Genomic DNA, 25,996 nt, shown 5'->3' with positions numbered 1-25,996 from the left:
ATGGTGAAACCCCGTCTCTACTAAAAATACAAAAAACTAGCCGGGCGAGGTGGCGGGCGCCTGTAGTCCCAGCTACTTGGGAGGCTGAGGCAGGAGAATGGCGTAAACCCGGGAGGCGGAGCTTGCAGTGAGCTGAGATCCGGCCACTGCACTCCAGCCTGGGCGACAGAGCGAGACTCTGTCTCAAAAAAAAAAAAAAAAAAAAAAAATTCTGTGTGTAAACATATAAGCTAAAGTTAAAGGGGTATCATCCAGTTTTTCTGTGAACTGACATTAAAGTAAAAACACAACGGGTTTTTCTGAAAGCACTAACCTGTTCTTTAACAAAGATTATAAAAGGTTAGAAAGAGTCTATAAAAATCTTACCTTATAGACCATAAGACACTAAAAATTGAATAAATATATATACAAAGTTTTACTAAAACTAAGTTTAACGTTAATAGCACACGAATATAAAGGTGAAATTTAGCTTATCTGGTATAAAAATCATAAAAGAAGCTTTATTAAATATAAAATGGTATTTGGCTTTCTTTGGTCTAAAAACTAATAAAAATAGGTGCTAAAGGAAATTTCTCAGTAAGAAGGCACCAAAGACTATAAAGTCCACTGTTGATGTCCTCGTATTTAAAGCAAAAAGTCATTTCTTAGAAATTATATACTTGGTTTATCTTCCACTTTCCTTTCCCTGAAAACTAAAAGTCTTTTAGCACAGATACCACCCCTAGAATTTCCAGTAAACCAGCACCAGCCTGAAGATCACCTTCTTATCAAAGGGTGGAAAGAAAAAAAACTCGAGCCAGCCTAGGAAGGACTCTACCTTATGCTGCTAATCACCGAAGCTGCTGTTCATATAGTGGAAAAGGGATGGACTCATCATACCCAAGTCAAAGAGCCACCCCCTCCAGAGTCGTGGGCCACAGTCCCAGGGGAAAACTCTACCAAACTAAAGCTAAGAAATATTTAACTCTTTCATCTATTCTATTACTCTTTCTTCTTTCCTCACTCTATTGCTGACCATCTGGTTATTAACATAACCAAGTCGATTTCACCTCAAACTATTGCATTTAATGCTTGCCTTGTTATACCCTGTAGGGACTTACCAAGTCAAAGACAACTCTCTACTTCAGAAAAGGTACTTCTGTCCCTCCTGACTCTCCTCAGACAGGGCATTAGTAAATTAGGATCATTTAATCCGGGGAAATTTCGATAAAGACTCCAGTGTCAACCAGGAGTCTTGCTCCCCAGTGTAGATCTTTTATGCCGTAGTTGGTCCAACATTCCGTAGACCACTAACGAGCAAGGATGGACTGCCCCAACTGGTTTTTGTAATTTCCCAAAATCATACATTCGTTTTACTAGAGGATCATAGAAGTTAAAGACTTAAACTTTGGCAATTACGACAGCATACCAAGATGCAAATGCCTGGTTGGAATGGATCAAATATTCCATCCACACATTAAACAAAAACAGTTGTTATGCTTGTGCACATGGCAGGCCAGATGCCCAGATTGTCCCCTTTCCACTAAGGTGGTCCTCCAGTCGACCAGGCATGGGCTGCATGGTAGCTCTTTTCCAGGATTTTACAGCCTGGAGTAATAAGTCGTGCCCAGCTCTCTCTGCTATATCCCAAAGTCCGGCACCCTGCGGGTCAGCCCCTGAGGGCCATGCAGCCTCCATCTCCCAACACTAAGTTCACTTCGTGTCTCTCACAACAGGAAGGAAACTTAACATTCCTTGGAGACCTGAAAGGATGCAGTGAGCTTAAAAATTTTCAAGAGCTTATCAATCAGCCAGCCCTTGTTCATCCCTGAGCAGATGTGTAGTGGTACTGTGATGGACATTTATTGGGCACTCTGCCGAATAACTGGAGTGGCACTTGTACTTTAGTCCAATTGGCTATCCCTTTCACCATGGCATTTCATCAGCCAGAGGGAGGAAAAATAAGACGTTGTAAAGCAAGAAAAGCCCCTTGTGGGTCTTTCGACTCTCATGTCCATTTAGACACAATTGAAGTCCCATGGGGAATACCAGATCAATTTAAAACTTGAAATCAAATAGCTGCAGGATTTCAGTCAATATTTTGGTGGATGACAGTTAATAAAAATGTAAATTGGATAAACTACATCTATTACAACCAACAGCAATGAGCTTTCCATGAGTTAAAAGAAAAACTCATGTTGGCCCCAGCCCTAGAGCTACCTGACCTGGCAAAACCCTATGTGTCAAAAAGAGAAAAAATGGCAGTTGGAGTTTTAACCCAGTCTGTGGGGCCCTGGCCAAGGCAGTGTCCTGTCTTTCAAAACAACTACATGGGGTTTCCAAAGACTGGCTTCCATGTCTAAGGGCCCTGGCAGCAACGGCCTTGTTAGCACAAGAAGCAGATAAACTAACCCTTGGGCAAAACCTGAATATAAAGGCCCCCCATTCTGTGGTAACTTTAATGACTACCAAAGGACATCATTGGTTAACAAATACTAGATTAACCAAGTACCAAAACTTGCTATGTGAAAATCCCCGCATAACCACTGAAGTTTGCAACACCCTAAACCCCGCCACCTTGCTCCCGGTATCAGAGAGCCCAGTTGAACATAACTGTGTAGGGGTGTTGGATTCAGTTTATTCTAGTGGGCCCAACCTCTGAGACCGTCCTTGAACATCAGTAGACTGTGAGTGGTACGTGGACAGGAGCAGCTTCGCCAGCCCCTGCAAAGTGACTCTGAAGAAGACGACAAGTCAGGCTCCAGTCACACTCAGAAGCTAACTGGTCCATACGTGGCTGAAGCATGAGGAAACTCATTGCGGGCCTCATTTTCCTTAAAATTTGGACTTGTACAGTAATGACTTTAACTGACCTTCCTCAGATTGAGGACTGTTCCCAGTGTATACATCAAGTCACTGAGGTAGGACAAAAAGTTGCTGCAGTCCTATTATTTTATGATTATTCTAAGGTACCGGCACTCTATAAAAAAAAAAAACAAAAACAAAACAAAAAAAAAAACTTGTTTGTATAATGTTATTCTATGCAATGTATGTAGCCCAGGAAATGACCAACCTGATGTGTGCTATGATCCATCTGAGCCTCCCATGACCACAGTTTTTGAAATAAGATTAAGGACTGAGGACTGGTGGGGGCTCATAAACGATATGAGTAAAGTGTTAGCCAAAACAGAAGAAAAAGGGGTGCCCAAACAAGTCACCTTGAAGTTTGATGCCTGTGTTGTCATTAATAGTAATAAGTTAGAAATAGGATGTGGTTCTTTTAATCAGGAAAGAGGCTACATGGCAGAAAACAAGTAAATTTGTCATGAATTAGAACTGTGTGGAAATGAATGTGAATACTGGTCTTGTGTCATTTAGGCTACTTAGATAAAAAATTAAAAGGATCCTGTCCACCTTCAGAAAGGAAAAAGTGGCCCTTCCTGTACCAGTGTAACCCCTTAGAACTGTAATAACCCCCTTAATCCTCGCTGGAAAAAAGGGGAGCATGTAACCCTAGGAATCGATGGAACTGGACTGGATCCTTGAGTAAGTATTGTGGTTTGAGGAGAAGTTTATAAACGCTCTCCTGAGCCAGTATTTCAAACCTTCTGTGATAAACTGAATGTGCCAGTACCAGAGATTCCAAGAAAAACAAGAAATTTGTTTTTGCAATTAGCTGAGCATGTAGCCCAGTCTCTCAATGTCACTTCATGTTATGTATGTAGAGAAGCTGTAATGGGAGATCAATGGCCATGGGAAGCCCGAGAATTAGTACTTACAGACCCAGTTCCTGATGAATTCCCAGCTCAAAAGAATCACCCTGATAACTTCTGGGTCCTAAAAGCCTCAGTCATTAGACAATACTGTATAGCAAGAGTGGGGAAGGTCTTCACCTTTCCTGTGGGAAGACTCAGCTGCCTTGGGCAAAAACTGTATAATAATACTACAAAAACAGCCACCTAGTGGAGTTCAAACCACACTAAGAAAAATCCATTTAGTAAATTCCCAAAGTTGCAAACTGTGTGAACCCACCCAGAGTCCCATCAGCACAGGACAACCCCCATTGGATTATACTGGATATGTGGGCATAGAGCTTACACCAAATTACCTGACCAGTGGGCAGGGAGTTGTGTTATTGGCACTATTAAACCATCTTTCTTCCTACTGTCCATAAAGACAGGTGAATTCCTGGGCTTCCCTGTCCGTGCTTCCCGCAAAAAGAGAAGCATAGCTATAAAAAATTAAAAAGATGATAAATGGCCCCCTGAGAGAATCATACAATATTATTGGCCTGGTACTTGGGCACAAGACGGCTCGTGGAGATACCGGACCCCCATTTACATGCTCAACCGAATCATATGGTTACAAGCTGTCTTAGAAACAATCACTAATAAGACCGGCAGAGCCTTGACTATTCTGGCCTGGCAAGAAACTCAGAAGAGAAATGCTATCTATCAAAATAGATTGGCTCTTGACTACTTGCTAGCAGCCAAAGGAAGGGTCTGTAAAAAATTTAACCTTACTAATTGCTATCTACACATAGATGATCAAGGGCAAGTAGTTGAAGACATAGAGATATGACAAAACTGGCACATGTGCCTGTGCAAGTGTGGCATGGATTTGATCCTGGGGCTATGTTTGGAAAATGGTTCCCAGCACTAAAAAGATTTTAAACACTTATAATAGGAGTTATAATAGTAATGGAAACCTGCTTACTGCTCCCTCGTTTGCTACCTGTACTTCTTCAAATGATAAAAAGCTTCATTGCTACCTTAGTTCACCAAAATGCTTCAGCTCAGGTGTACTATATGAATCACTATCGATCTGTCTGGCAAGAAGACATGGGTAGTGAGAATGAAAGTGAGAACTCCCACTACTGAGTGAGAGTCTCAAAGTGGGGGAATAAGGGAGGAGACCACCTCTCATATTGTCTTATGCCCAATTTCTGCCTCCAAAGAAAGGAGAAGTAAAAACTAAAAGGCAGAAATGAAATCCACAAGCAGACAGCCCGGCGCCACACCCTGGGCCTGGTAGTTAAAGATCGACCCCTGACCTAATCCGTTATGTTATCTATAGATTACAGACATTGTATAGAAAAGCACCGTGAAAATCCCTGTCCTGTTCTGTTCCATTCTAACTACTGGTGCATGCAGCCCCCAGTCACATATCCCCTGCTTGCTCAATCAATCACGACCCTCTCACGTGGACCCCCTTAGAGTTGTGAGCCCTTAAAAGGGACAGGAATTGCTCACTCGGGGAGCTCGGTTGTTGGAGATCTGAGTCTTGCCGAAGCTCCCGGCCAAATAAAACCCTTCCTTCTTTAACTTGGTGTCTGAGGGGTTTTGTCTGTGGCTTGTCCTGCTACACCTTGGCCTCCCAAAGTGCTGGGATTACAGGTGCGAGCCCATCCCCTTTATGATTTTAATCTGTATCCTTTCATTGTAATAAATTTAACCCACGAGTATAACAGCTTTTCTGAGCTCCTCACACAATATTAATATGTGCCAACAGCATTTATGGATTTAAAGAAAAAAATTCACCTTTGCAAAAGTGAAATTACAAATGGCTTACCAGTGAACCAAGCTGAAGTTATTATTTGAATCCTAAATAAAAATTATTAAGGCTACTAGAGCAATATCTGCATATGGTTGAAAAAAAATCATGATTTGAAAATACTTGACATGGAAAAAATACTATTGTATTCTAAAACCCTTTATATTATTACAAGAAACTTTGACATTACATCTTGTTGCTCTCAGCACTTTGGGAGGCCGAGGCAGATGGATAATCTAAGGTCAGGAGTTCGAGACCAGACTGGCCAACATGACGAAACCCTGTCTCTACTAAAAATACAAAAATTATCTGGGCATTGTGGTGTGTGCCTGTAACCCCAGCTACTCAGGAGGCCGAGGCAGGAGAATCGCTTGAACCCAGGAGATGGAGGTTGCAGTGAGCTTAGATCACGCTACTGCACTCCAGCTTGGGAGAGAGGGTGAGAAACCATCTCAAAAAGAAGAAAAAAAGAAAAAAAAGAGAAAAGAAAAAGCAGAGCTATTAGATTTAGAGAATAATTACATGGTTAAAGTACAATTCAGAGGATCCTAATTTTATTAAGGACAACAAAGGAGTTTTTTTGTTTGTTTTTCTGTTTTTTTTGTTTGTTTGTTTTTTGAGACGGAGTCTCACTCTGTCGCCCAGGCTGGAGTGCAGTGGCGCGATCTCGGCTCACTGCAAGCTCCGCCTCCTGGGTTTACCATTCTCCTGCCTCAGCCTCCTGAGTAGCTGGGACTACAGGCGCCCGCCACCGCGCCCGGCTAATTTTTTGTATTTTTAGTAGAGACGGGGTTTCACCGTGGTCTCGATCTCCTGACCTTGTGATCCGCCCGCCTCGGCCTCCCAAAGTGCTGGGATTACAGGCGTGAGCCACCGCGCCTGGCCGTTTTTCTGTTTTTTGACAGAGTTTCGCTCTTATTGCCCAGGCTGGAGTGCAATGGCGCCATCTAGGCTCACTGCAACCTCCACCTCCCAGGCTCAAGTGATTCTTCTGCCTCAGCCTCCCGAGTAGCTGGGATTACAGGTATATGCCACCACGCCTGGCTAATTTTGTATTTTTAGTAGAGACAGGGTTTCTCAGTTTCTCCATGTTGGTCAGGCTGATCTGGAACTCCTGACCTCAGGTAATCCGCCCCCCTCGGCCTCCCAAAGTGCTGGGATTACAGGTGTGAGTCACTGTGCCCGGCCAAGAAAGGAGTTTTTGACTGAAGAAGATGGTAGATATCACTGTCCTTTGCAGCACCTACTTGTGCAGAGTTTCTTGTTGATGGTGATAATCATGAATTTGAATAGAGCATAATTAGAAAAACAAAATCAGGAATTTTGTAGCCATTTCAAGTTAAAAAAAATCTAATATAAAAAAAGCACGTTCATGGAAGAAAGCTGATTTCTCATATAAAATTTGAAAAGATGTTATTTGGAAGTTTTATTCTAATTAAATGTTTACTCTCTTCTTAAATGCTTTGTACTTTATTTCTTTTCCTGGTTACATACTATGAAGAAAATGTAGGCCAGGCGTGGTGGCTCATGCCTGTCTCTAGTCCCAGCACTTTGGGAGGACAAGGTGGGAGAACTGCTTGAGGCTAGGAGTTTGAGACCAGTCTGGCCAAAATAAGGAACCCAGTCTCTTAAAAATATAAAGACAGAGGCCGGGTGCAGTGGCTCATGCCTGTAATCCCAGCACTTTGGGAGGCTGAAGCAGGCAGATCATGAGGTCAAGAGATCGAGACCAGCCTGGTCAACATGGTGAAATTCCGTCTCTACTAAAAATACAAAAATTAGCTGGATGTGGTGGGGTACGCCTGTAGTCCCAGCTAGTCGGGAGGCTGAGGCAGGAGAATCGCTTGAACCTGGGAGGCAGAGGTTGCAGTGAGCTGAGATCGTGCCACTGTACTCCAGCCTGGTGACAGAGCAAGACTCTGTCTCACACACAAAAAAAGACAGAAAATGTAATTAGTCTTTTTCACCAAGTATTTTTTATTTTTATTATTTTATTTTTATTTTTATATTTTGAGACGGAGTCTCACTCTGTCTTCCAGGCTGGAGAGCAGTGGCGTGATCTTGGCTCACTGCAACTTCCACCTCCCGGGTTCAAGCAATTCTCCTGCCTCAGTCTCCTGAGGAGCTGGGACTACAGACGTCCACCGCACCTGGCTAATTTTTGTATTTTCAGTAGAGACAAGGTTTCACCATATCGGCCAGGCTGGTCTCAAACTCCTGACCTTGTGGTCTGCCCGCCTCTGCCTCCCAAAGTGCTAGGATTACAAGCATGAGCCACCATGCCCAGCATTTGCCAATTTTTTTATAGACATTCCCAAATCTTGAATTTATCCTAATGTGTTGTATAAACACTACCATTTTCCACACATCCCATGGTGTGAAAAATGTTGGAAAGCACTGAGTTAAAATAGTTTGATTGCTGTAAAAAGATTCAAACTAATGGTGGCTTAAAAATACAGAATTTATGTCCAGGTGCAGTGGCTCACGCCTGTAATCCCAGCACTTTCGGAGGCTGAGGTGGGTGGATCACTTGAGGTCAGGAGTTTGAGACCAACCCGACCAACGTGGTGAAACCCTGTCATTACTTAAAATACAAAAAAAAAAAAAAAAAAAAAAATTAACCGGGCAGCCAGGTGTGGTGTCTCACGCCTGTAATCCCTGCACATTGGGAGGCTGATGTGGGTGGATCACTCCTGAGGTCAGGAGTTTGAGACCAGCCTGGCCAACATGATGAAACCCCATCTCTACTAAAAATACAAAAAATTAGTTGGGCGTGGCAGGCACCTGTAATCCCAGCTACTTGGGGGGCTGAGGCAGAAGAATTGCTTGAACCTGGGAGGTGGAGGTTGCAATGTGCTGAGATTGCGCCACTGCACTCCAACCTGGGCAACAAGAGCACAACTCCACCTCAAAAAAAAAAAAAAAAAAAAATTTAGCTGGGCCTGATGGTGCATGCCCATAATCCTAGCTACTCTGGAGGCTGAGGCAGGAGAATTGCTTGAACCCAGGAGGTGGAGGTTGCAGTGAGGTAAGATCGTGCCACTGCACTCCAGCCTGGGTGACAGAGCGACACTCTGTACCAAAAAACAAAAAACAAAACAGAATTTTATTTCCCTCTCAGGTCACAATCCAAATGTTAAGTAGTCCCGGGATGAGGGCCTGTCTCTGTAGCTCATCACTAGAATGCATCCGGCCAGCAGAAGGCAAAAGAAACCATCATCTATCTAGTTTTGAGTACTTTTATTGTTGCATTTGACATGTATTATTAGTTATTTCCCAGTTCCCAGACCAGAGGCCCTGGGGGCAAGTAGCATCTGTCATTAGCTGAAAAAAGCAGCAGTTTTGGAGACAGACAGATAGATGGAGGTTCAAACCCCATCTCTGCTGATTATAAGCCGGGGATTTGGGAAGGTGTTTATCCTTCCTAAGCCTCAGTTTCCTCATCCATGAAATGGAGAGGAGAGAAACAACCTTAAAGGGCTATCAAGAGACTTAAACGATGGACGTAGGTAAAGCATCCAGGACTGCATCTGGCATACGGCATGTGCTCAAGGGAGCTGAGGTTTAGTTTGTCTCCCGGGTGCCTGGCACAGAGTCAGGAACAGGTGGGCCTGCATTTGGGTTGGTGGAGATGAACAGAAGTGAATTGGGCTTGGGGAGGGGTGTTAACTCCCTAGCTCATCAGGTCTGTCCTGTGGGAGCAGCAGGCTCTGGCAGCCACAGAAAGCCAGAGGTGAAGATTTCAGGAATGGACTTGGACAGGGTGATGTGCCCTGGAGGACTGAGGACATGGGCAAGGAGATGACAGCCTCTGCTACACCAGCTAATTTGATTTTTACGTTTTGGGAGAAAAATCTCTGGCTAGACCCTAAAAGGAATCTGGGATGGGGAAGGACTATTATCAGAAGTGGGCTGTGGCAAGCAGAAAAGAGTGATTGTCCTCTAGGCCTGAGGTGGGGTCAGGCTGCTGTGGACTTCTAGCTGTCTCGGCAAATCTATTCCCCACTCCTTCCATACTGACGGACTTGACCTCGGGAGGTGATCGCCCTGCTAGGGACTACATTTCATGGCCTCCCCTGCGGCTAAGATGTGGCCCTCTGCCTAAATGTGACAGAATGGGAGTGGAAAACTTCTCCATTACTTACTTCAAAGGATATTGTCCTTCCTCTGCTTCCTTTCCTCATTCCTGCGGAGATGTGAACGCAGACATGGCAGGAAGCCAGCCTTGACCACGCGGATGAGGACAGCACCCTGAGGGAAGGCACAAGGGGCGGCAGTTTCTCTTCTGCCTGGAAGAAAGACCTAGGTGAGGGCTGCAGCAGCCCCTGTGAGCAGTAGCAAGGCTTAGTCTATCACTGGCTGTGGGTGCGGGACTGCCCACCAGAATGGGAAGCATAGAAGCTGCCAGAGAATGAAAGGCAAGTAGCAGATCTACAACCTGGAGGGACTGGAATTTAACTTGACAATTACAAGTGGAAACGTGGATGGTGTTTTAGTTGGGATATGCATTCAGCTGAAGAAGCAGAGACCCAGACTTGCAGTAGCTTAAGCAAGGTAGAAATTATTTCTCTCTTGCCCAAGTGTCCACGTGTGAGCAGAGTCTGGGTCTGGTATGGTTGTTCCTTGGTGGCAGGGCCTGAGCTGCTTCTGTCTTGTTGCTTGTGTTGGTCCAAGTTTTATTTTCCACTTGGTTAAGCAGGACCTATATTTGTCAGAAGCTCCCTCCTTATGTAGTGGGATCTGGCCCACAGAGGAACTGGGATGAGATTGGGGAGGTGGAAGTGAAGGAACAGCCATTATTCCCTGAAGGGGAAATTTGGTGACAGACAGATGCAGAGGTGCTTGGCGGGCTCCAGCTTGTCCTTGCTTTCCTCTGCCCCACGTTCAGCACCTCTTCCCCAATTCTGGGCCTGCTGACCACGATGGCCCCAGGCCCGCCACCAGAGACTTGGACTTACTGAAGAGGTAGCTACCCAGGGTCCACTGTTTCCCAAAGACCTCTCCACAAGCTCCCCGTTTCAGTGACTGAATGCACCTGGCTTCTTAGATTCTCAGCAAGCTCCAACATATCCACCATGGTAGTTCTTCAGGATTGTGACTCACTCCATCTGTGATCTCCCATCTTCCCACTCCAGACCATCACCTCCTCAGGTGTGCAAAGTCTAATTCCTGTTATCAATCCTTCATCCCAGCCATGTAAATCAAAGTGGTCCTCAGTTTTCTCCACTGCTGGCTGGGGTTTTGGCTATTTATTTATTTATTGTTAGAGATCTATGTTTTTAAAAAACATTGCTATAGTTTTAGTGAGGTTTCAGAGGGTAGGGAAATTCAATGTTTGTTCAGTCTACCATCTTGACCCAGCAGTCTTCTCAACACTCTGTCTTCCTTCGTATGCAATAGGCTGTTTATGGTTATTGGTTTTCTTTTAACTTTTTAAATTAAAAAAATTTAAGGCTGGGAGCAGCAGCTCACGCTGGTAATCCCAGCACTTTGGGAGGCCGAGGCAGGCAGATCACTTGAGGTCAGGAGTTCAAGACCACCCTGACCAACAAGAAGAAACCCTGTCTCTAGTGAAAATACAAAATTAGCCAGGCATGATGGTGCATGTCTGTAATCCTAGCTACTCGGGAGGCTGAGGCAGGAGAATCGCTCGAACCTGGGAGGCGGAGGTTGCAGTGAGCCGAGATCGCGGTGAGCCGAGATCGTGCCATTGCACTCTAGCCTGGGCAACAAGAGCAAGACTCTGTCTCAAAAAATATATGTATTTAAATTTCTTAGAGAGCTGCTCTTTTTCAGAGCCTTGCTCTGTTGCCTAGCTTGTAGTGCTGTGGTGCGATCATAGCTCACTGTAACTACAAACTCTTGGGCTCAAGCCATCTTTCTGCATGAGCTTCCCAAGTACCTGAGACTACAGGCATGCACCACCATGCCTGGCTAATTTTTAATGTTTTTGCAGAGACAGGGTCTTGCTATGTTATCCAGGCTAGTCTTGAACTCCAGGCCTCAAGTGATCCTCTTACCTCAGCCTCCCAAAGTGCTTGGATTACAAGTGTGAGTCACCAGGCGCAGTCTGTTTGCAGTTTCCTAAACAGACTGAGCCTCCTGCCTCTGTGACTCAGCACATGATCACCCCTCCCTCTATTGTGCCCCCCAAGCCCCTACCCTGCCAGCCTGGCCTCCCTTCTTCCCTATACTGATGCCTGCCGATCCTTAGAGGCAGTTCTCTGGGAAGCTTTTTCTGGTGCTGTGGTTGTGTTAGGTACCCCTCCTACGAGTCCTAAAGCACCCCACCACCTTCCCCCACTACTGTACTGCTCCCTTCTCAGTACTGTAACTGTCTTTGTAACCCTGGTGTCTGCGACAATGCCTGGAATATGAGCCATGCCAATAAATATTTGGTAAATGAACCAATGAAAAAGATACCCGTTCTGCAGACTCCTTTGCTTTGTTTGCATAATGAGAATCAGAGGAAGATAATGTTTACCTAAAAAGGAAGAGGATCTGGCATGCAGGAGGGAGAGAGGAAACATGTACAACTTAAAGGAGCCAAGTAAAATGTTGTGAATTTTACTATTCTTAAAAAATGATTCTCAGCTGGGTGCAGTGACTCACAACTGTAATCCCAGCATTTTGGAAGGCAGAGGCAGGCGGATCACAAGGTCAGGAGCCTGGCCAATATAGTGAAACTCTGTCTCTACTAAAAATACAAAAATGAGCCGGGCCTGGTGGTGTGCGCCTGTAGTCCCGGCTACTCGGGAGCCTGAGGCAGAAGAATCACTTGAACCTGGGAGGCAGAGGTTGCAGTGAGCCAGGATTGCGCCACTGCACTCCAGCCTAGGTGACAGAGCGAGACTCCATCCCCCTTCTTCCCACCCCCACCAAAAAAAGACTCTCAGAACTTTAATAGATGACCATACTATTCTAAGTTTAGCTGTAAAAAGAGCCTTGAGAAAACTAATCTATGGTATTCAAGGTCAAGATAGTGGTTATGCTTGGGGAAGTGGTAATTGGAAGAGGAACTAGTAGGAGCATCTGGGGTGTGGGCAATGTTCTGTTTCTTGGTCTGGGTACTGGTTACATGAGTGTGGCTAAATATATAAAAATTCATCATGTTGTACACTTATGATTTTACACTTATCGTATGTCTGTTATACTTCAAAAAAAGTGTACAAAATATAACATTTTTTAAATGGCAAAACTACAACATAAATCTTTCCTAAACCTCTTTCTCCAGAACATCATCATCTCTATCACATCATGCTTGTCAGTCTTTCCAGATCTTTAAATCTGCAAACAGATGGGTGGGTTTTTTTTTCATAGCCTCTTGAGTTCAGATTAAATACATATTGAATGCATTTATTTTAAAAGGTTGGGTCACTTAAAAAACCCTGATTATGGATGGGCCCAGCGTGGTGGCTCACACTTGTAATCCCAGCACTTTGGGAGGCTGAGGCGGGCGGATCACGAGGTCAGGAGATCGAGACCATCCTGACGAACACGGTAAAACCCCATCTCTACTAAAAATACAAAAAATTAGCCTGGCGTGGTGGCGGGCACCTGTAGTCCCAGCTACTCGGGAAGCTGAGGCGGGAGAATGGCGTGAACCCGGGAGGCGGAGCTTGCAGTGAGCGGAGATCCGGCCACTGCACTCCAGCCTGGGCGACAGAGCGAGACTCCGTCTCAAAAAAAAAAAAAAACAAAAAAAAACCTCTCATTATGTACAACAGGAATCAAGGTGCTAATTATATAAACGTGGGGGTTGTTGGATACCCTATGAGTCCATATTTTTTCACAGATTTAAAAGGTATTTTTCACGTGATCATCATATTCATGACAGGGGATGAGTTGTTGCTCTTGGAGGCAGCAATGTATCTCTTAGACAGACCTTGGATACAGATGTCTGGAGACCCAGAATTTGAAATTATAACTATGGAGTTTTAAAAACATATTGTGGTTGGCCCTAGATTTTGAAATTATAACTATTGAGTTTTATGCACATATTATGGCTCCATTAACTGCTTGCTGGATGAAAATCTTTCTGAAGATTTTCCAACCACAGTCTGGTTGGAAGTGGGTAGTTGAAGCTTGAAACTCTGTTTGCATAATGAGTGCAGTTTTTATGTTGATTGTATGTTTGAGGTGGTTCTCCCGGGGCTTATGGAAGTTTTATGGAGGTTTTACCACCCCTTCTTGGGGCCACTGAAGCTGAAAAGGGGCAGTTCTTTCTTTTGATCTAGAAAGTGGCAAACGCAGATCACCTCAATAGGATGTTTTAAATCTTGCGGCAAAGAATAAAGAGACGGTTCTGGACTGGGCGTGGTGGCTCATGCCTGTAATCCCAGCATTTTGGGAGGCCGAGGTGGGCGGATCACGAGGTCAGAAGATCGAGACTCTCCTGGCCAACATGGTGAAATTCCGTGTCTACTAAAAATACAAAAAATTAGCCCGGCATGGAATTGCTTGAACCCGTGAGGTGGAGATTGCAGTGAGCTGAGATCGCACCATTGCACTCCAGACTGGCTACAGAATGAGACTGTGTCTCAAGAAAGAAAACAAAAGAGGTGGTTCTGGAGATCAGGTGAGGGGTACCTAACTAGCCAGAGAGCCTTGGAGGGGTTCCCCCAGATGGTGTTGCTGAAACAAGTCTTGTCTGCCATGTGTTTTTGAACCCCAAAATCAGAATATATGATATAAAAAGTATTCATTTCCTTATTCTTTCTTTTCTTTTCTTTCTTTTCTTCTTTCTTTTCTCTCTCTCCTTCTTTCTTTCTTTTTTTTTTTTTTTTTTTTTGTCTTGCTCTGTCACCCAGGCCACAGTGCAGTAGTGTGATCATGGCTTACTGCAGGGCTCAAGTGATTCCCCACCTCAGTCTCACAAGTGGCTGGGACTACAGGCACTTGCCACCAGGCCTGGCTAATCTTTTTAAAAATGTTTTTGAAGAAATGAAGTCTCACTCTGTTGTCCAGGCTGGTCTCAAACTCCTGGGCTCAAGCTATCTTCCCACTTAGGTCTCTCAAAGTGTTGGGATTATAGGCACTGTAAATGTGCCTGGCCCATTCATTTTCAGTAAGTCTCATAGAGGTACAATAACAAAATCACAGTTACATATGTACACATATTTTATTAATACTAACTACATTCCGAGAAATCAGAACTAGCTCACCAAATATGGGTTGTATGGTGATGTTAATGGTCTATTTTTCAACTAAGAATTCCTTCTTATGTTTGACAGCATATTTTAAAAAGTGACTTTTTCTTTCTCGTTTTTTTTTTTCAGACGGAGTTTTGCTCTTGTTGCCTAGCTGGAGTGCAATGGCACGATCTCGGCTCTGCCTCCCAGGTTCAGGCTATTCTCCTGCCTCAGCTTCCTGAGTAGCTGGGATTACAGGCATGTGCCCTCATGCCTGGCTAATTTTGTATTTTTAGTAGAGACGAGGTTTCTCCATGTTGGTCAGGCTGGTCTCAAACTCCCGACCTCAGGTGATCTGCCCGCCTGTCTCCCAAAGTGTTGAGATTACAGGCGTGAGCCATCACACCTGACTATTTCTTTCTCTTTTACTACATTTTCCCCTGAATGTGCTATTGAGGTACTCATGTATAATTATACTGTATGTTCATATATAATAGTAATATACACTATTATAGGCCCTATATGAAACAGATGTCTCTGTCAGATTATTCTGACATTGCATCATGTTCCCTATGAAGGACATCAATTAGTTCTGAGGAGAAGATGAATTTTACCCCCAAGCTCATCTGCTTGTTGACAGCCTCTGAATTTAATCTGATGTTCAGAATAGCTTCATTCCATGTATCTCTCAGAGTGTAGTATTTAATTCACTGCCCCTCAAATCTCCCCAGCACTCAGGTTGGAGAACAACAAAATCATACTTGTTTTTGTGACACTGTCACCAGCCTTTACTGAAAATCATTTTAGGTCGGGCGTGGTGGCTCACGCCTGTAATCCCAGCTTTGGTAGGCCAAGACTGGTGGATCACCTGAAGTCAGGAGTTTGAGACTAGCCTGGCCAACATGGTGAAACCATGTCTCTACTAAAAATAAAAAAAAAGTAGCTGGTCGTGATGGTGGGTGCCTGTAATCCCAGCTACTCTGGAGGCTGAGGCAGGAGAATCGCTTGAACTCTGCCTGGGAGGTGAAGGTTACCATGAGCCGGGATCATGCCATTGCACTGCAGCCTTGGCAACTAGAGTGAAACTACGTCTCCCCCCACCAAAAAAAAAGGAAGTCATTTTAAGGAACAGGCCTGTGACCCTTGCCTGTATGTCCACTGTATAAATGCTATTGAGACTTTTCATCCTTACATTGTATATCCTATATCCTCTCCATGAAGACTCACAGGAGGAATTGATTTCTGAGCTCAGTAGCAGAAATAATAGTGCTTTTTTTTTTTTTTTTTTTTTTTTTTGAGACGGAGTCTCGCTCTGTCGCCCAGGCTGGAGTGCAGTGGCGCGATCTCCGCTCACTGCAAGCTCCGCCTCCCGGGTTCACGCCATTCTCCTGCCTCAGCCTCCCGAGTAGCTGGGACTACAGGCGCCCACAACCGCGCCCGGCTAATTTTTTGTATTTTTAGTAGAGACGGGGTTTCACCGTGGTCTCGATCTCCTGACCTTGTGATCCGCCCGCCTCGGCCTCCCAAAGTGCTGGGATTACAGGCGTGAGCCACCGCGCCCGGCAATAGTGCTTTTAATTAATTCAATAAACATTTACTGAGCATCTACTACAAGCAGGCCATATGAGAGCTGCTGGGGATACACTCGTAAATGAAATACAGACTGGTGGGGAAGACAGGAAACAACTATCCGATTACTCCATCAATTGTTACAACTTTGATAAATGCTGCTAGGAAAATTAGTGAGGACTTGGGAGTCGGGAAAGAGACCTGGGGTCAATGAAGGGTTATTTGAGCAAGTGGTATTTCTCCTGAGCAATTGTACGGTCACATTGATCATCTTCACTTTGGCTCCTAGGACGTTAAAAGTCAAATTTGTGACTCTCCTCTAGAAAGGGTTTGTGATCTAATTGAATTTCTGGACTCATTTATGTGTGGAACAAGTGACTATTGTGTGCCACAAGCAGCTAGGCACTGGGCATGTCACAGAAAATCAGATAAGCAGGTCCCTGACCTCACAGAGCTTGTGGACAAGTGGGAGATTTGGGCAAGGAAGTGGATTATTAAAATAAAATTTGTTCTTTTAAAAATTTATCGTGGGTACATAGTAGGTGTATATATTTATGGGGTACATGAGACACTTTGATACAGGCGTGCAATGTGTAACAGTTACATCATGGAGAATGGGGTAGCCATCCCCTTAAGGATTTATTCTTTGTGTTACAAGCAATCCAATTATACTCTGTCTTTTTTTTTTTTTTTTTGAGACGGAGTCTCGCTGTGTCGCCCAGGCTGGAGTGCAGTGGCGTGATCTCGGCTCACTGCAAGCTCCGCCTCCCAATTTGTGCATGGCCTCATACATCATAGTGTGGTTTTGATTTTATCATGAAGATAATGGAGTGTCATTAAGATAGAAAATTCCTATTCTTCCTTTCCTTTGCTTCATTTTTTGCTCACATTTTATAGACACACACACAAGTGACTTTAAATCCTTTCTTGAACAAAGTGGTTCATACTATTCTCCTGCCTCAGCCTCCTGAGTAGCTGGGACTATAGGCACCCACCACCACGCCAGGCTAATTTTTTGTATTTTTAGTGGAGACAGGGTTTCACCGTGTTAGCCAGGATGGTCTTGATCTCCTGACCTTGTGATCCGCCCTCCTCGGCCTCCCAAAGTGCTGGGATTATAGGCGTGAGCCACTGTGCCTGGCCTAATTATACACTTCTAGTTATTTAAAATGTATAACTAAATTATTACTGACTATAGTCACCCTGTTGTGCTATCAAATATAAAGTCTTTTTTTTTTTTTTTTTTGCTTTTCTTTTTTTGAGACAGGGTCTTACTCTGTCACCCAGGGTGGAGTGCCATGACATAATCTTGGCTCACTGCAACCTCTGCCTCTGTAGCTCAAGCGATCCTCCCACCTCAGCCTCCCCAGTAGTTGGGACTATGGGCGTGCACCACCAGGCTCGGCTAATTTTTTTGTACTTTTTGTAGAGATGGGGTTTTGCCATGTTGCCTGGGCTCGTCTTGAATGCCTGGACTCCATCGATCCAACCACCTCGGCCTCCCAAAGTGCTGGGACTACAGGCGCGAGCCATTGCGCCCAATCTACTAAGTCTTATTCATTCTTTCTAACTATATATTTTTTATACACATTAACCACCGCCTTCCCCTCCACCTCCCTTAAAATATAATTCGGTAAGTGCTATGCTCTGCGAAGTCCCAGCAGCAATAAAAGAATGGGAGAGAAGTGCTAACCCCAAATGAGGGAGAGGCTGCCCAAAAAAATTACTTTGGGGAAGTGGAGACCAAGTTGAGATGTGATGTGATGTTAGCAAGAAAAAGGCAGGAAGCAGGGGGATAGGTGAGAGCCAGCAGAGGTCTATGCAACGATCCATATGTGGAAAATAAAACATGGCATATTCAGAGAACTGAAAGAATCATTGTGGCTGGAGCATGGGGTGGGTGATGTGGCTAGAGAGGTAAACTGAGGCCAATTTGTGCATGGCCTCATACATCATAGTGTGGTTTTAACTTTATCCTGAAGGTAATGGAGTGTCATTTAGATAATTCCGATTCTTCCTTTCCTTTGCCTCATTTTTTGCTCACATTTTGTAGACACACACACAAGTGGCTTTAAATCCTTTCTTGAACAAAGTGAAGACATAAACCAACAAATTCACTAAATAACATAATTACAGCCAGTTCAAGTCATGAAAATCCAACATCATAGAGTTATATTAAAATAACATACAGCCAAAAAGAATATCTACACATGCAGCGTGTGCTTGAAGGATAAACCAGAAACTGGTAATAGTGATTGCTTCTGGGAGGAAACTTGGGTTGCTGGGGAACAGGTATGGAAGGAGGGCTTTTACTATGTATTCCTTTTTACCACTCGAATCTTGTGCCATTTAAATATCTATTAGAAACTAAAGAAAACATAAATAGTCCCAATCTGGGAAAAAAAAAAAAACAACAAATCTGTCACTAGTTCACTAGTTGTAGGCTGCCTTCTGCCCCATTTCTCACCCAGACAATCCATTAGAATGCCAGACTATAGTGACAGCGTATTCATATAAAAGTGGAAAGTCACTGAAGGAAGTCCTGGAGAAGATACAATAAGCAAGACTTGATGATGGGCAGAAAGAGGGGTAGAACAGAAAGACAATCTGAAGCGAGCCTTCACGTGTGCTCTCAGGAGGGTGTTTACATGTGTTCAGTCTCGGCTCCATCGTCTGTAATATAGTAATAATGACAGCATTTGCATTATAGGGTAGTAGTGGGAGTTATGGATGCTAGATGCTGGCTACTAAAAGGTCAACAAGACTGTACCTGATAAGGAAAGTGACACACAGAAAGGCTAAGTAACCTCAAAGAGATTCCAATCTGGCATGGAGGAGACAGATAAGTGAACAGGCAATCTCAGCAGGCTGTGATAAATCCCTCAGAGGAAGCACTGGGTGTGCCACGGACGTGTGGGAGGCGCCCTATCTTAGCCTGGGTTCCCTAGGAAGAAAGCCGGAGGTGGGTTCTTGAGTCAGCGAGTGACTGAGGAATATCCTCAGGTGAAGTCTGTGAGGGAGCGAGGGGAGAATGGGGCGGGGAAGAAAAAGATATTTGTTTAGCTCAGGAGTTGGTACATTTTGGCCTTCAGACCCAAGCTCTATTTCTATAAAAAAGAGTATTATGGGAACACAGCTATAGTTCTATTGAAATAAGTCACATTCATTTAATCGATATATTATCTATGGCTACTTTTGCACCATGAAGGCAGAGTTGAGTGACTGCAAGAGACCATACCGTCCACAAAGCCTAAAATACAGACTGGTTCTTTTCAGGAAGTTTGCCTCAGCCTGATCCCGCCGGGAGCTCTAGAGCACCAATGGGATCACAGAGTTGGCCCACGTGTAGGCGAGGCATTTGGCCCGCCTCAAGACCTGGGTTTGGAAGGGAACTTGGGGTTCAGGACACATCCAGCCTGGGAACATAAATTTGGTAGTAGTCAGAATAAGGATTTTTTTTTTTCTTTTTAGATAGAGTCTTGTTCTGTTGCCCAGGCTGGAGTGCAATGGCGCAATCTCGGCTCACTGCAACCTCCGCCTCCAGGGTTCAAGTGGTTCTCCTGCCTCAGCCTCCCGAGTAGCTGGGATTACAGACCTGCGCCACCACGCCTGGCTAATTTTTGTATTTTTAGTAGACGGGGTTTCGCCATGTTGGCCAGGCTGGTCTTGAACTCCTGATATTGTGATCCGCCTGCCTCAGCCTCCCAAAGTGCTGAGATTACAGATGTGAGCCACCGCGTCCAGGACAGACGGTTTTAATGACTAGATAATGACTGTAGAAAGAAGGGATCCTAGAACTGAGACTTGGGGCAATGTTTATAGTTCAGGAAGAAGAAAAGGAAGAGGATCTAGGTAGGGAGACCTAGAAGGAGAAACCTGTGAAATAGGAAAAAATGAACAGCAGGTGGTTTCCTAGAAGCCAAGTAAAGGACATGCATGTTTTAAGGAGGAAATGATCAGCTGTGACAAATGCTGTTAGGGAAGTGGTCAGTTTGGGGGCAGCTCTGAGGCCGTATAGCTGCACCCAGGAGCCCACAAGGAGACTGGGCCTATGGTTGGGGAGAGATGCAGCCCAAATATGTAAATACATACACATGTGCATGTGCGCATACACACACACACACACATGCATTCATGCCATGCACATACAGTCACACTGTTTTTTTTGTTTTTTTTGGTTTTTTTTGGAGACAGAGTCTCCTCTAGTCGCCCAGGCTGAAGTGCAGTGGTGCGATCTTGGCTCACGGCAACCTCTGACTCCTGGGTTCAAGTGATTCTCCTGCCTCAGCTTCCTGAGTAGCTGGGACTACAGGCGCCTGCCACCATGCCTGGCTAAGTTTTGTATTTTTAGTAGAGACGGGGTTTCACCATATTGGCGAGACTGGTCTCGAACTCCTAACCTTGTGATCCGCCCACCTTGGGCTCCCAAAGTGCTGGGATTACAGGCATGAGCCACCGTGCCCAGCCCACCGTTGTCTTTATTTGGCACCTGCGGACATTAGAGATTGGAGTCTAAGCTGATGTACAAAGAAGAGGTTTGAGAACATGGAGGTTAATTTTTGACGAGATCAGTTTCAGTGAAATTATATAAGCAAAATATCCTGATTGGAATTAGTTCAAGAGAGGAAAGAAATTGGAGACAGCAAGTACAAACAACATTTTTTAGGAGTTGTGCTGAAAAGTGAAACAGAGAAATGGAGGGGAAGCTGGAGAATGGCACAGAGTCAGGAGAGGGGTTTTAAGATGGAACAAATTGCAGCATGTTTGCATCACACTAGTGGAAAAGATCTACTAGAGAGGGAAAGACTGATGACGCAGGAAGGGACATTCTACTACACATTCTTGAGTTGATGAAAGGATATGGCACTTGCATACTAGACATTCTTTGAGTTGACAAATGGGTATGGCACTTGGAGCAAGAGAGGAGGTTGACCTGTAGGAGTGTGGGCAGTTTGTCCACGGTAACAGGAGACAACGCAGAGCTGGTGTGCACAGATGAAAGTGGTTGGTGGGTATGAAAAATCTCGACGGCTTCTATTTTCCTGTGAAATGGGAAGCAAGACCACCAGCTGAGGAGAATATGGTGGGGGGGGGGAGATGGAAGAGCTTTGAGGAAGAAGACAATGTCAAGTGGTCATTCAGAGGAGTGGCTGGGTGAATGGCTCATTTTTCCATCTCCCATAGCATCTTCATTACCTCAGCAAGTACGTTCTCAGCATCTATTATTTTCCAGGCACTTTGATAAACATCGAACGCTTCTTGAAAGAAGGTGTGACTGTAGAGTACCTTCAAAGACATCTCAAACTTTTTTTTTTTTTTTTTTTTTTTGAGATAGAGTCTCACTCTGTTGCCCTGGCTGGAGTGCAGTGATGGGATCCTAGCTCCCTCTGGCCTTGAATTCCTCGACTCAAGCAATCCTCCCGCCTCAGGCTCTGGAGTAGCCAGGACTACAGATGCATGCCACCATGCTCAGCTAATTTTTGTATCTTTTGTAGAGATGGGGTCTCACTATATTGCCTAGGCTGGTCTTGAATTCCTGGACTCAAGAGATCCTCCTGCCCTGCCTCAACGTCCCAAAGTGTCAGGATCACAAGTGAGAGTCACTATGCCTGTCATTCCAAACATTTTTTAGATTTGGAGCTGAATGCAGCATGGGCAGGTTGTTAGGGTTGAAGCACTGGTGATCCAGATCTGGAAGGAGCCAGAAGCCTCTAAAAGAGGCCACTGCAGGAGCCTCCTGACCTGGTTTCTGGGAATCCATCTGTTTCAACGATTTTCCTGAAACACAAATCTGATCCCATCACATCTTTTTTTTTTTTTTTTTTTTTTTTTTTAATTCCTTCAATAAAGATAGTTAAGAACTTGTGGCAAACTGCTTTTAGGGAACAAAACAGGAACACTGGGGTACAGAAATAAGAGATTTACTTTTCATGGATACCCTTGTGTAGTGTTTGGGGAAAAATTATAACAATGTACATAAATTCACTACCCAAAGGAAGGTCAAAACCCTCTCAAAAGTTTCTATGGCTTTCCGCTATCCCTAGGAGAAAGAAAAGCCTTTGCTTTGTCTATAATGCTCTTCACAGTATGGTCCTACCCAACTCTTCAACCTGATCTCATGTTAATCTCGCTTCTTTTGGCCCTCGCGGACTTGGCTGGACCGGCCTTCCAATTCGGCTGTGCCGGCCTCTTTGGTCTTGCACACAGGCTTTTCCTTCTGCCTCACTTTTTAAAAAAATTATTATTACTGTTTATTTTTATTTTTTTGAGACAGAGTCTCGCTGTGTCGCCCAAGCTGGAATGCAGTGGTGCCATTTCAGCTCACTGCAACCTTCGCCTCCCAGGTTTAAGCTATTCTCCTGCCTCAGCCTCCTGAGTAGCTGGGACTACAGGTGCCCGCCACCACGCCCAGCTAATTTTTGTATTTTTGGTAGAGACAGGGTTTCACCATATTGGTGAGGCTGGTCTTGAACTCCTGACCTTGTGATCCACCCGCCTACGCCTCCCAAAATGCTGGGATTGCAGGTGTGAGCCACCGCGCCCGCCTATTATTATTATTTTTATACGAAACGGGGTCTCGCTATGTTACCCAAGCTGGTCTCGAACTTTTGGGCTCAAGCATGCCTCACTTTCTTATCCCCGCCTCTCCCTTTCTCATCTTTGCCAGTCTACTTAGGTCTCTGCTTCAAAGTCACTTTTTCAGGAGGGGGCTTCCCGCCTGAATTCCCAACCCCCACCGGACTTGGTCAGTCCCGAGCTGGGCACTCACTGCCCCAGCACCAGCCATCTCTGCAGCAAGCACCCATGACAACCATGAAGTGTAATGAGCTGCTCAGTGTGCCTCCCTACATCGTTAGTCCGAAAAGAGGGTCCCTCGGTGCCCGGCACAGGGCGTGGCACAGTCGGTGCTTAGGGAGCGATAGCTAGATGAAACCGTAGTTTTCGGGATCCTAGTCCATCCAAAGCAGCCGCCTTCGGGGCAGGTGTGGGGAGGAGGGAGGCCGACAAGGAGCCAGCGCCGCGCGGCTCTCCGCACTTCCGTCTTGGAGGCCAGGGGTGGCGCTGCCGCTGTCCCTCGCCCGGAGGCAGAGATGCGCTGGCGCGTCACCGCCAGGAGCCCACAGTGAAAAACTATTGGATGGAAGGCGACGCCCAGAACTCCAGGAGAACGCTGTGGGAGGACGCGAGGCCAGGCGACTAATAGGCCAGGTGTGAGTCCCCAAACAGCATTCTCCCCTTCAAGAAAGGAACCTTGGGCCACAGGCTGGGACGGAAGCAGAGGGGCAGACACGCCGCCACTCGCCCGGCCTCGAACCGCCGGCGACTCAGCTCAGCCGAGGCGGCCAGGAGGTCCGCTGGCCCCGCGCCTGCGCACGCCGGGCCCCGCCCCGCCCCGCCCCGCCCCGCCCCGCGCCCTCCAGGCCCGCCCCGCCCTCCACCTTCTGCGTGCGCACAGCCTATAGCCCGCCTCCGTGAAAGACTGCCGGGCGCATGCGGTCGGGGTTGTTCACTGGCTGTCCGGGGCTCCGCGCGCGTCGCCGGCCCGACTCTGTCGCTGACGGGAGGATCTGAAGCCGGCCGCAGGTAGGCCGACTCCAGGGATCCCAGGGGGAAACTGTTCTCCCGCGCAGGAGTCAGCGGCGCGAGCTGAGCCCGGCGCCGAATAGCCCCGCCGCCGGGGTGACGGACGTCGCTCCTACCAATCAGGGGCGAGGTGACTCGGCGTCCTGCCCAATGGGCTGTGTGCCTAACGGGAGTGGGGCGGGCGCCCCGGCCGGCGAGCTGCTGGCTCCCGCGCGCGGGCCTCGTGGCCGGGCGGTGCTGGGGAGAGGGGCCGAGCGGGGCGCGGGGCGCGGGGTGGCTTCAGAGGTTGCGGTGCTTGAGCCGCCGCGCTGGGCCGCGCCGAATCAGCTCTGCCGGGCTCGTCGGACGGATTAGGCCGTAGGGGCGTGGAGCGCCCCCCCAACCCCGTCCTTGCTCATCGTTTGCGAGGAAGCCCGGCAGCCGCCCATCCATTCAGGCGGTGCGGGCCTCGGGCCTCGGGCTCAGCCGCCTGGGGCTAGGCGGGGCGGCTCCGCGCCGTAGGACTAGGGGGCCTGCAAGCTCTCCGGCCCTGGGCCCCGCGGCTGGCCTTTGGGCCCCACGGCTTCCTCCCTTCCCGACGGCCGGGAGTCGGGGCGCTGGCAGTGTATAGAGCTCACCACGTTTGCGTAGCGCCCTTCCGTCCACACTCGTTGCAGTTTCGAATCCTCAGCGGCCCTGTGACGCGGGCGGCGTGGAGATTCTCACCCCCATTTCTTGAGGTGAGAACGCGCCTTGCAGGCAGCTCAAGTGACATGACTGAGGTCTGCACACGAGTGATGGGGGCTGGCACTTCATCTCATAACATTGAAAGAAAAAGCATTTTCCCCCCCTCAATCTTTGTTGAATTTTCGGATGTGTCTTGATATACGTTACTTCTGTGCCGGAAAACCTTCTTGCACCTTCCGTCACCTTCAGAATTAAGTTCAGATTGGGCATGCCAGTTTTTACATGATCTGGCCCTTGCCTACCTTTCCGGTTTGTCTTCCACCATATATCCCTCCCTCCCCATCTTCTGCTTCTTGGCCTTTTTAACTCTGTTCTCAGTAGCTGCCCCGCACCTGCCTGTTCACCCTGTTCCCTTTCCTGTGCTCTGAGTCTTGCAGTCAGTCCTTCAAGGCCCATTGCAAGTCATATCTACAAAACAGAAGCCGCCTGGATCCGCCCACTACCCCTAGGACTTCTCTTACCTTCCTCTGATGCCGTGGTACTGAAAGCTTCTGCTCTCTTCGTCCCCCTTTATAGTCTAAACATGTTTTCTGTCTGCTTCCACCATCACTGAATTACTCATTTATTTGTTAATGTTTCATCTCTCCAACTGGACTGCCAGAAAGTTGAGATATGGGCCCAAATCTGATTAATGTTTATAGTCCCCAAGCACAGTAGCTGTCATGTAAGTCAGTACCCCATAAGGATGAATGAATGAGCCTCCCGCCTGGTCTTTGTGTACATTGGCGTATTTATTGCCAGGCACTGAGACTGCAAGAATCTAGAGAGAGAATCTAAAGAACGTAAAGAGAGATGTTACCCTCTTAGAGTAAAATTGGGACAAATCAAATGTAATTGGATAAGATGACTCTTTTGTAGAAGTAACTCACTCAGAGTGGCAGAGGAATTTCTGGGATCATCCAAAACTTAGGGAGACCAGGGTATAGTCTCAGTAAGAGATATGTCTGGTTAGAACATATGTAAAATGTACCTAAATCTGATTTTCATGTGTCAATAAGGAACTGTAAAGTGAGAGACTTAGGGTCAGATAAGCTTGGAGACACCGCATACTGTATAGCAGTGATGATAGTGCGAGTTTACTTAACTAAACACTCCCAGGATTCTTGCGTTAAATGACTTGGTTTAATCAGCATTTCTCTGATGTATATCCATAAAACCCTTTTTGAGAATCCCATATGCATTTTGTTGAAAGCAGGGCGCATGCTTTTGGAAATGCTGCAGCAGAGGATGGAAAGAGCCTTTGGAGCCGGGAAGACTTCTGAGCATTCTTCCTTCCCTGCCAAGTGTGTGCTTTCCTGCTCTGGGGAGGGGGTGGGGCGGGGGAATGCTTCAAGCACAACTCCCTACTTTTCTTGTTCCTTAGTTTATTTTTATCATAATTTTGCTTCACATGGAACGTTCCTGAGGAGGAAAATGTCCTGACCATGCCAAAGTAAGCATTTTCTGCTACTTTC

General features: G+C 46.2%; 1 protein-coding gene and 1 long non-coding RNA gene across 5 annotated transcripts in view; one reads left to right on the top strand and one right to left on the bottom strand.

Annotated features, from left to right (window-relative positions):
• Positions 1–8,741: 8,741 nt before the first annotated feature.
• On the bottom strand, positions 8,742–24,656 carry LOC139362867 (uncharacterized). 3 transcript variants are annotated; one of them, XR_011622375.1, is made up of 3 exons: positions 24,434–24,656; positions 9,678–9,817; positions 8,742–9,143 (listed from the first exon to the last, which is right to left on the bottom strand). It is a non-coding gene; the product is annotated as an uncharacterized lncRNA (long non-coding RNA). The 3 variants fall into 3 exon arrangements; XR_011622374.1 differs by having other exon boundaries at positions 8,743–9,143; positions 9,678–9,821; positions 24,434–24,498; XR_011622377.1 differs by having other exon boundaries at positions 8,743–9,143; positions 9,678–9,783; positions 24,434–24,496.
• LOC105494824 (CTP synthase 1) overlaps positions 23,665–25,996 on the top strand; it is a 32,703-nt gene continuing 30,371 nt past the window's right edge. The window contains exon 1 of one of the 2 annotated variants that reach the window (XM_011763690.2): positions 23,665–23,816. The gene's annotated coding sequence lies outside the window, so the exon portion shown is untranslated. Of the gene's footprint in view, positions 23,817–24,109; positions 24,536–25,996 lie in introns of those variants that run through there. The other variant, XM_011763691.3, reaches the window with a different exon arrangement.

The sequence above is a fragment of the Macaca nemestrina genome, chromosome 1 (assembly GCF_043159975.1).
Source record: "Macaca nemestrina isolate mMacNem1 chromosome 1, mMacNem.hap1, whole genome shotgun sequence".
In the NCBI taxonomy this organism is placed as follows: domain Eukaryota; kingdom Metazoa; phylum Chordata; class Mammalia; order Primates; family Cercopithecidae; genus Macaca; species Macaca nemestrina.
Note: the sequence above shows the minus strand (reverse complement) of the source record. Positions and strands in the feature narration are given on the sequence as shown.